This window comes from Hyla sarda, unplaced genomic scaffold (assembly GCF_029499605.1).
Source record: "Hyla sarda isolate aHylSar1 unplaced genomic scaffold, aHylSar1.hap1 scaffold_771, whole genome shotgun sequence".
In the NCBI taxonomy this organism is placed as follows: Eukaryota; Metazoa; Chordata; class Amphibia; order Anura; family Hylidae; genus Hyla; species Hyla sarda.
In genome coordinates this window covers 43,076-54,756 of record NW_026610794.1, presented here as the reverse complement: position 1 = coordinate 54,756, position 11,681 = coordinate 43,076, and the positions used below count along the sequence as shown (strand labels likewise).

General features: G+C 42.1%; 1 non-coding gene across 1 annotated transcript; it reads right to left on the bottom strand.

The window, feature by feature from the left end:
- Positions 1 to 4,980: 4,980 nt before the first annotated feature.
- Positions 4,981 to 5,166, bottom strand: LOC130346052 (U2 spliceosomal RNA). Its single transcript, XR_008884430.1, has one exon. It is a non-coding gene; the product is annotated as a U2 spliceosomal RNA (small nuclear RNA).
- Positions 5,167 to 11,681: the final 6,515 nt, after the last annotated feature.

The following is an 11,681-nucleotide window of genomic DNA, read 5'->3' as shown; positions in this document are numbered from 1 at the left end:
TTTTTCCTTCAGGGACATTATTCTCTAAAATATTACAATAATCATTCATCTCCGTCTCACTGGCTCTGCTCTTATTACTAAAAAGTGTTTCATAAAATCTGCCAATCTCCTTCACCATCTGATCACCAACAACTTCCCCTGTAGGAGTTAAAACAGACTTAAAAACACCCCTAGCATTAAAACATTTTTTAAAGAAATATCTTGTACATTGTTCATTTTCCTCCAAATGTTGAACTTTGGATTTAAAAACAATATTTCTACCTCTTTCCAACAACCTGTTCTTCATCTCAATTTTCACCTTCTCAATTTCCTCCTCCACACCAACATGTTTAAACTTAAAGAGAGTTTCTAAACGTGAGATAAGCCTTTCATAACCCCTCCTCTTTTCTTGTGCCCTCCTTATGCAAATGAACTTAAAATACTTAGCAAACTCACTTTTTGCCCAATCCCACCAAGCTAAAACATTACTAAAAACAGATTGTTTAGAAGTACAAGATAAAAAAAAATCTTTAAAACCGGCCATTACTTCTTCATCTTCTAATAGACTTACATTTAATTTCCAGAGCCCTCTACCAAAATGAAAGGACTCTGCAATACTTATTTCTGCCGACACCATCTTATGATCTGAGAAAGTTGACATCATTTGATTGCACCGGACCACCTTAATCCCCTCAGAGACAAGAATGTAATCAATCCGGGATTTACAGCGGCCACTATCTGATATATAGGTGTATCTTTCATCAGTGCTAACCATCAGTCCAACATCAGAATAATGTAAGTCTTGAATAATTTGGTTTAAAACATTTGAAGTAATATCAGTTCTAACCTTAGCAGAGCTCTCACGATCATTGACGGATCTAATGCAGTTAAAATCACCAACAATAATAGTACCATCACGACCAGGAATAAAAAGTTTAAGAGACTCTAAAAATAACACACGTGCCTGTTTTTCTGCTGGCGCATATACATTAAAAACTCTCATTCTCTGGCCTAAAAACTCAAAATTTAAAACCATACAACGACCTGGTACTAAAACTTGGCAATTTAAAACTTTAATGTCCCTGTTACACAATAAAATCCCCACACCTTCATTTTTATTCTCTGTGCATGTAGACCAAAAAGACTGCCCTCTCTTCCATTCATCTACATAAGGTGCAGACTTAATTGCACACTCCTGTAAACAAAATATATCTCCCTTCACATTCTCCAAAAAATCAAAAACTGCTGCTCTTCTGATGGTTGTTCCTATACTCCGAACATTAAGAGTAGCCACAACCAATGCCATTAAAAAGGAAAGAAGGCAATCCATTTTCTTAACATCCATTTTAACTAGAAGTTAGTATTCTGACCTTCAACCTTCCTTAGCAGCATCCCATAGCAATCAGGCGACCCCACTTGAGAGTCCCTGTCCATCATTTTCTCACCTCCATACACAGGATCCGTCTGATCCCCTGACCAACTCCCTTTCTTACACCTTTTACTTTTACCTTGAAAGCCTCCATTTGCATTTTCATCTTCATCTTCCCCCTCCTCCTCCTCCTTCTCCTCCTCTTCAGATGTTACATTCTCCTCCCCACTAATCACCCTCTGCCCAGGTGTTAGGGATCTCTCACTCTCATTCTCCTGAAACTCCATCCCCTCCTCCTCCCCCACCACTGGGTTTGGGCATTCAAAATCCTCAATTGTTTCTTCACATGGGGGAACCTCCCTACACACAGTCTCCACACTCTCCACCACTTTCTCTTTTTTCCCTTTACGTGCTTTCTTCTTACTGACCTCAGTAAACTCTTCACCAACACCAGTCTCCTCACAATGCACACCAGTGGAGTCACCCTCCTCCCCTTTTCCAGATTTTTCCTGAGTATTCATGTGCTGCACTGTCACACCTGCTGCACTCCCTTTTACAGAGTTCTCGTCAATCACCTGAGTCACCTCAGCATTCACACCAAAAACACGTGGAAATGGCCTTTCTCCTCTTTCCTCTCTTCTATTTCCTGCTGCGTCAGCATAGCTCATTTTCTTTCTATACCATAAACTGCATCCTCTAGCCAAATGCTCCTCACTACCACAGATATCACACGTTTTCTTCTCAGTACATTCACCCGAGTTGTGACCTGATTTCCCACAATTCCTGCAGCATACTCCTTGCTCAGGGCAAGACTCCTGTACATGTCCATAAGCGTGACAACGTCTACAGTACTGCAACTGTCCTTCATAAAAACAAAAACCTCTTTCTCCTCCAATAGAAAATACCTGTGGTATACTCTTCCTTCCCTCTTCCATTCCTTCGTCCTTTTTAAATTTTACAACAAATTTCCTTTTACAATTAAAGTACCCATGTCTGTTCTTGAGTCTTCCAAGAAATTTAACTTCATCACAATATCGGTACAAAAAATTGGTCACCATCTCATCCGAAACCTTCGGGTTGTACATATGGACTATAACAACCTTAGACATATTCATGAATAATGGCTCCACTTTCACCTTACTCATTATAGCTGGCTCATTCCTCCTCTTCATCACTTCTAAGTCCATGTAGACCCTCTGGCAAACCTCAGAATCATAAAAGGTTATATCGTAAATCCCTTGCCTAGGGAAGTCTTGCATAGCGATTACATGCCATACCTGAAGGTACTGGAGCTTGCGAAGAATCTCCAGCACAACTTGATCCAATCCAATCGTCCCCCGGTGTTCGCCAGGAACGTAAATCCGCACCGTATCCTCGAGTCCTCGAGTCCTCTCTCCGCTCATTTTTGCAGGTTAAGATACCCACTATCGCAACCCAGTAACAATCCAGGGCCCCCCGCAAAAGAGGGCCCCGATCACCACCCCTTCCGACTCCTACCCTGCCCGGTAAACCGCACAGGATCGAAGCCAAAAGGCCGAGAAGCGATAACCGTGAAAGGGGCGGGCCCAACAAGGTGCCCTTCATGGGCACTATCACTGCTTGCTGTCAGGGAGGCTGCCAGACAATTTTCCATGCACACTCTGGGCTGGGGGGCAGTCAACCACCAGTACACACAGCAGAACCTAAACCCATACCATTATTGCTAAGCAGCAAGACAGGGGCCCATTGCACTCCCACGGGGCCTTTTTAAATGCAATCCATAACCCGGATTTGCCAGGAACCCTTCTTACTCCTCCTACTTGCATGTGACACTGGGCTTAGGATCTGCATAGGAAACACACACACAAGCACACACCTACCTTTGTTGCCTGCAGATGCCTCCTTGGCTGTCCCCAAACGGTATCAAACCAACACCCACGGGAAGCTGTAAGCATAGAGGACATGCCTGCACCCCATTGGACTTACCTGTGTGGGTTAAACCCGGGTTATTTGACAACCTATGGCGGTGATGGTTCTGCTCAGGCAGAGCAGTGCTGATGCTCCTCATAAAGCTGTCGCTGCTGTGAAGGTTCTAGGTGACATCACAAATCCCTATGGTTACATACACAACAAAGCTGGGTTGTTGTTGTTTACACTCTGCAAGGCCTGTGGAAGTGAGTGACATCATAGCACTGTAGTTCTGAGGGTTCTAGATGGATGCAACAATCTCCTGTTGCTTCTATGAAGGCCATAATAGACGACATCACCAAACAGCTCCATAGTCACATACACAGCAAAGGAGAGATGTTGTTTACACCTAGTGATGTCAGTGGTATTGAGTGACATCACAGCACAGTGCTAAGGCTCCTGGGCCTGGACACAGCAGCGGCTGCAATATCTCAACGGAGAATACGTTTATATATATGTGTGTGTGTGCGCGTATATATATATATATATATATATATATATATATATATATATATTTCTCCGCCGAAATCACTTTTAAACCCATTTCCACCTTTTTTTCCCTTCTCTTCCTCTTACTTTTTTTTCACGTTTTTTTACGTTTTTCTCCTTTTCGCCTCTTTTCTGGGCGTATTATTCTTCTTTTTCTTCTTTTTTTTCGTCTAATGCATACCCCATCAGTGCAGCAATGCTTATTCAATACCGCCAGCAGATGGAGACACTGGGGGATAATTTTCGAAGGATTTATACTGATTTTTCCTGTCTGAATTTGTCGCACAGAAAGTTGCAGGCCAAATATGTGTGACATTTCTGCGACTTTAGCTTCTAGAGCATTTTTACAACATTATACATAGGTGCTGAATACATAAAAAGCGACTGTTCAGCGACAGACAAGTCGCATCGGCTGAAAGTAGGCCAGAATGTCAGTCCATGTTGGAGCAGGTTTAGATACAGTCTAAAGTATAGATCTCAAAGTCTGTGCACAGAATTTAGCAAGGGCCTCGCACCTTCTGATGCATCAGGTAGGTGCACAATAGCATAGCCTAACCCTCTGTACTTTGGTCTATATTGATGCGGGACATAGACAGCCAGCTGATGACCAATCCATTAGTGCAATGGATGGCTGGAAGCATTTGTCTTTGCCTTTGCAATACCACAGAAGCAATGCATGGTCAATGTACAGCAATGACACACCTGTGTGAACAGCCAGGAGACCCCCCCCCCCATGTTATGTTACATAGTTACATAGTTAGTACGGTCGAAAAAAGACATATGTCCATCAAGTTCAACCAGGGAATTAAGGGGTAGGGGTGTGGCGCGATATTGGGGAAGGGATGAGATTTTATATTTCTTCATAAGCATTAATCTTATTTTGTCAATTAGGAACATTCAGCACCCACCCGCTATCAAGGCAGCTGCCTATCATGTCATGCCCTACCTGCACAGGTGTGCTGGCTACTCAAATGATCCAATTAAGGAGGCCATTTAGTCAGCAGCAGCAGAAGTCCTGTGCCTGGACGCTCCAACAGCGGCCAGACACAAGCAGAAGCAGAAGCAGCAGAAGCAGCAGCAGCACCACCTTTTGTTTTTTGGCTGCAGCAGCAGCAAGGCCCACAGGGCTGGCTAGCTGGCTAGCCAGCAAGCAGGTAGCAATGAAAGTAGGAATCTTTCTTTTTAACCCTGTAAGGGGGTGGTGCACTGTACCCGAAGATACTGCCATATCGGGTCAATGCATAGGGCGACGGAAGCAAGCTTCGAAATCGGCCCCCGTTCTCAAAAATCCATTTAATATATGGTCCCCAGATAGGGGACGTATCAGATATTAAACTGATAAGAACAGATTTTTTTTTTTTTTTTTTTTTTTTTTAAACCTTCAGGTTTGGACATTAAAACATCAAAATCCAACTCCATACTTCGTCACTTAGACTTTCTGAAGTAAAGTCCAACTCATCATTAGGTCTTTCTTTTTATTTTCAATTTCAAACAAACATAAATACCATCACCAATTACAAACTCACAAGATATCTCCATTTCAAAAACTTCCATATCCCCTCAGCATCCTTATCCCCCAAATTCTTCCTATCACACAAATAAACAACATATAACCTATCTAGAATCATCTTAATACAACCCTCCACCGACACGTTTTTTCTTTTGAATACACATAAATTCCTAACATCCCAAAGTACTTCTTTAATAATGGCAAGCAACACAAAAAAAACCCTTTCCTTATCTCTCCCTACCATACTAAGTCCAAACATAGCCACATCATACGACATATACCTAATACCAGTCAATTCTTTAAACAGCAAACTCATCCCTTTCCACACACCTTGCGCCATTTCACAATTCCAAAATACATGCATCACACTCTCAATCCCATCACACCCATCTCTTGGACACCTCTCATACCTTCCAATCCCTCTATTTCTTTGAAATTCTCTTACCGGTAACGCACCATGCAAACTCTGCCATACTATCTCACGTTGTCTATTTGTTACTCCAACAGTCATTATACTCTTCCACACTCTCCCCACATCTACAGCTCTCACCATATTAATTGAACATTCAACTTCCTCTTTTTTAATGTACCCAATCATACTCTTTTTACTCACAAACACTTCTGGACCCACACCAATCAACCTATAATTCTCCAAAAATTTCACCACATATACATACCAACTAGGACACACAAAAGCATAAGGCACTCTCAAATCTCTTTCCAACCAACCCAATTTACATAACACACTGCCACCCAAATATCTCACCATACATGCACAACTCTTTTCACCTCCCATCATTCTTTTCAAAGCAAAAACAATATTCACACCCAGATACACATCAACATTCGGAAAGTCCATTCCTCCATTTTTACCATCTTTCATTACAATCTCTCTCTTAACTCTTTCCATCTTTGTACCCCACAAAAACACAAATAACATTCTTTTCACCTTTCGCAAAACCATATAACTTGGCGGAAACACAACAGCAACATATAACAGTATTGGCAAAATCACACTCTTCACTATCATAACCTTACCAACCATTGACAACTCTCTCAACCTCCAAAAATTCAATTTCTTTTGCACTCTCTTCCCCACATCCTCCCAACTATTTCTACCATCCAACCGTTCATCCATTTTCACCCCCAACACCTGAATAGGCCCTTCCACCCCTTCCATACCAACATCCTCACTCTGAGTCACACCACCAAAACATTTATATTCACTCTTTCCCCAATTGACCTTAAAACCAGACGCACCACAAAACAGACTTACCAATAACTTGGATCTTCTTACAGCCGCAACAGATTCACTTACCACACATACATCATCCATATAAGCCAACACTTTAACCTCTTTACCACGACCCCCCGGAACTCTCACACCTCTCACACATTTATCCTTACGCAATAATTCTAATAATGGTTCCATAGCACAAATAAAAGCAATAGGTGACAAGGGACATCCCTGTCTCACCCCTGAACATACTTTAATCTCCTCAGTCATCCATCCATTAATCAGAATCTTACTATACACTTCCTTATACAACATTCTCACAATATTCACAAAATCACCTGGAAACCCCATTTTAACTAGCACCTTAAACAAAAACCCATGCGACAAACGGTCAAAAGCTTTTTCAAAATCAATTGACAACACACGAACCACCTGCTTTCTACACATACCATCCCACAATATATCTCTCAACAAACACAAATTCTCACTAATTCTTCTTCCTGGCACACCACACACTTGCTCCTCCCCAATCACTTGCTCTATCACGTCCCTCATTCTATTTGTAATCAGCTTTGCAAATATTTTATAATCCACATTCAACAAAGTTATCGGCCTCCAATTCCTTACATCATTCACATCCCCTTTCTTATAAATCAAAACCACTATCCCACTCTTCATACTTTCCACCAATCTTCCATTAGCCCACATATACTTAAAGATACTCTCCATATCATCCTTCAGTACATCCCACAATTTCACATAAAACTCAGCCGACAACCCATCCTCTCCAGGAGTCTTATTTTTAGCCATACTATCAACCGTCCTTTTAATTTCTTCCATTCCAATCTCTCTCATTAAACTCTCATACTCATTACAATCTACCTTCTTATCAATCACTTCCAGCACTTCCTCAGCCAAACCCCTATCACACTGTTTGACTGCATATAAGTCCTCATAAAACTCTTTCACCACATTCAGTACAGCTTTGCCTCTCACCAAACCACCATCATTATCATACACACTCACTAAATCATCCTTTCTCCCAATCACTTTCTTAAAAAAATATCTTGAGCACTTTTCATCCTTCTCCAATTTGTCCACTCTTGCTCGGTACATTAACTCTTTTCCTCTTTCATTCAACCAATCTTTTATATCTCTTTTCACAGCATCAATCTTACCATCCACTCTCCATCCCTTCTTTTTCAACTTAATGAGAAACCCCAACCTTTTATTCAGCCATTCATACTTCTTTCTTTCCCTAGCTTTCCTTTTATAACCTTCCCTCTTGAAAAAAACCTTAGTTCTTTCTTTAACCCACTCCCACCAACACAATAAATCCAAAAATTCTTTTTTCTTCTCACACCATAACTTATACTTCTTAATATACCTATCATATACCTCCTTTTCATCCAACAGTTTCACATTAAGCTTCCAGTAACCCCTCCCACTTATGCAAATCTCATCCAACACCAAACCACAACTCACACGCTCATGATCAGAATAAATCACTCTCTCTTGCTTATACCACATACATCCTATCATTTTGGACACAAAACACATATCTAATCTTGACTCACTCCTTCCACTCTCAGCATGATATGTTGCTAACACAGGATTCACACCACACACTTCAACCACATCTCTTAACTTGAAATCACTCACCATACTCTTAAGCATATTTCCAGAAACATCCGCATCCCTCCCAATCTCACAGTTGAAATCACCTACTAACAACACTGGTTCCTTCCCAGACAAAAACCCCTTAATTATTTCAAACAAACCCACCCTCTCCTCCTTATTCACAGGTGCATAAACATTAATTAACTTAAACTTAAACCCATGTAACCCAACCTCCACCAACACACACCTTCCTTCCCTTAACACCATTTGACTACAAACTTTAAACTTATTATTTCTAAACAAAACCCCAACTCCATCATTTCTATTTACATTAGAGCAAGACCACACTGCTGGTCCATATCTCCACTCCTCCTTTTTTGGAGGAAAATCCAATCCACATTCCTGTAGACAAATTATGTCATTATTAGTTCCTGCCAATTCCTCCAGAATGGCCGCTCTTCTATTCTTATTTTTAAAGACTCTAACATTTGACAAACTAACCGAAAAAGACATATCTAATCAAATAACAACCCATAGGAAGAAAAAACCTAGAAGAGAGTTAATGAACTTTACGGCTCAGTGTCGAGGGAGAAGTTTCTTCTCCAATGCATTTATCCATTTCACCCTCAGATATTGCGGCAAAACGATTACTCGTCTCCACCACCGTCTGCTCCATCTTTTCACCACTGGCACCTCTCGCCGCCTTCCGTGGGGGACGAAAAAGATCTTCCTCTCTCTCTTTAGCACTTTCCTCTTCTGAATTCGACCATTCAACTTTTTGAGTGCCAGACACCTGAGGACTAGGCACCTCTTCAATTCTCACCTCCTCCTCCATCTCCTCTTCAATCTCCTCCTGCACCTTCTCTTCCACCACCGTTGCTTTCTCAATAATAGCAATCACACTCTTTTCTGCCATGTCTGCCTTTGCCTTTTCCCTTTTTTTAATTGCCAAATCTTTTCTGGCCTCTTTCTCCTTCTCCCTCTTAGCCACCTCCGGACAATTTCTATACACATGTCCAACAAGGCCACAAAGATCACAAGTTCTGGGCTGTGGACAAGCTCCCGCTTCATGCCCTGGCATTTTACAATTTCGGCACTTCTTATTACCTGGACAAGCCTCTTTAAAATGTCCAAACAGCAAACAATCACGGCAAAACAATGGCTGGCCATAATAATAGACATAACCCCGGTTTCCAGCGATTGAAAAATTGGCCGGTGGGTGTTTCACTCCACCAATGCTCCCAGGATCCAGCTTCAGTTTTACAAAGAACTTCCATGTGCCGTTAAACACACCCAAACTACTAGTTTGCTTCACTCCCCCTTGGACACTTTCACAGTAGATACTTAGAAAGTTCTTAATCATATCCGGGTCTAAGAACGGATTGTACATATGTACAAACAGAGTCTTCACTCCCATCTCAAACAGAGGAAAAAACTTTACATTTTCCAAGACAGGGTTATTGGCATTTCTTTTCAAACATTCATAGAAGTTCTGGCAATCAGCTTCATAGATGAAGGACACATCATATATTCCTTGCTTCCTATTCTCTTGCACACAGAACAAACTATCCATGCCAAAACCACCCAATTTCTCCACAAGTTCATGTCCAATGTACTCAATCCGATTCTTACCCCGGTCAGAAGTTTCCACCACAAAACGTACAGTCTTCTCAATCGCAGGGAGGTATTCCTTTCCAGCCATTGTTCTTCTCTTGTCTGTCGATTCCACAGTAAGATCACCACTCCGGATTCCTGCTCAGCAGAACACCCGCACCCCTGACCCAGACCAAGTTTACACTTGATCTTAGCCAAAAGGCCGAGAAGCGATAACTGTGAAAGGGGCGGGCCCAACAAGGTGCCCTTCATGGGCACTATCACTGCTTGCTGTCAGGGAGGCTGCCAGACAATTTTCCATGCACACTCTGGGCTGGGGGGCAGTCAAACACCAGTACACACAGCAGAACCTAAACCCATACCATTATTGCTAAGCAGCAAGACAGGGGCCCATTGCACTCCCACGGGGCCTTTTTAAATGCAATCCATAACCCGGATTTGCCAGGAACCCTTCTTACTCCTCCTACTTGCATGTGACACTGGGCTTAGGATCTGCATAGGAAACACACACACAAGCACACACCTACCTTTGTTGCCTGCAGATGCCTCCTTGGCTGTCCCCAAACGGTATCAAACCAACACCCACGGGAAGCTGTAAGCATAGAGGACATGCCTGCACCCCATTGGACTTACCTGTGTGGGTTAAACCCGGGTTATTTGACAACCTATGGCGGTGATGGTTCTGCTCAGGCAGAGCAGTGCTGATGCTCCTCATAAAGCTGTCGCTGCTGTGAAGGTTCTAGGTGACATCACAAATCCCTATGGTTACATACACAACAAAGCTGGGTTGTTGTTGTTTACACTCTGCAAGGCCTGTGGAAGTGAGTGACATCATAGCACTGTAGTTCTGAGGGTTCTAGATGGATGCAACAATCTCCTGTTGCTTCTATGAAGGCCATAATAGACGACATCACCAAACAGCTCCATAGTCACATACACAGCAAAGGAGAGATGTTGTTTACACCTAGTGATGTCAGTGGTATTGAGTGACATCACAGCACAGTGCTAAGGCTCCTGGGCCTGGACACAGCAGCGGCTGCAATATCTCAACGGAGAATACGTTTATATATATGTGTGTGTGTGCGCGTATATATATATATATATATATATATATATATATATATATATATATATATATATTTCTCCGCCGAAATCACTTTTAAACCCATTTCCACCTTTTTTTCCCTTCTCTTCCTCTTACTTTTTTTTCACGTTTTTTTACGTTTTTCTCCTTTTCGCCTCTTTTCTGGGCGTATTATTCTTCTTTTTCTTCTTTTTTTTCGTCTAATGCATACCCCATCAGTGCAGCAATGCTTATTCAATACCGCCAGCAGATGGAGACACTGGGGGATAATTTTCTAAGGATTTATACTGATTTTTCCTGTCTGAATTTGTCGCACAGAAAGTTGCAGGCCAAATATGTGTGACATTTCTGCGACTTTAGCTTCTAGAGCATTTTTACAACATTATACATAGGTGCTGAATACATAAAAAGCGACTGTTCAGCGACAGACAAGTCGCATCGGCTGAAAGTAGGCCAGAATGTCAGTCCATGTTGGAGCAGGTTTAGATACAGTCTAAAGTATAGATCTCAAAGTCTGTGCACAGAATTTAGCAAGGGCCTCGCACCTTCTGATGCATCAGGTAGGTGCACAATAGCATAGCCTAACCCTCTGTACTTTGGTCTATATTGATGCGGGACATAGACAGCCAGCTGATGACCAATCCATTAGTGCAATGGATGGCTGGAAGCATTTGTCTTTGCCTTTGCAATACCACAGAAGCAATGCATGGTCAATGTACAGCAATGACACACCTGTGTGAACAGCCAGGAGACCCCCCCCCCCCCCATGTTATGTTACATAGTTACATAGTTAGTACGGTCGAAAAAAGACATATGTCCATCAAGTTCAACC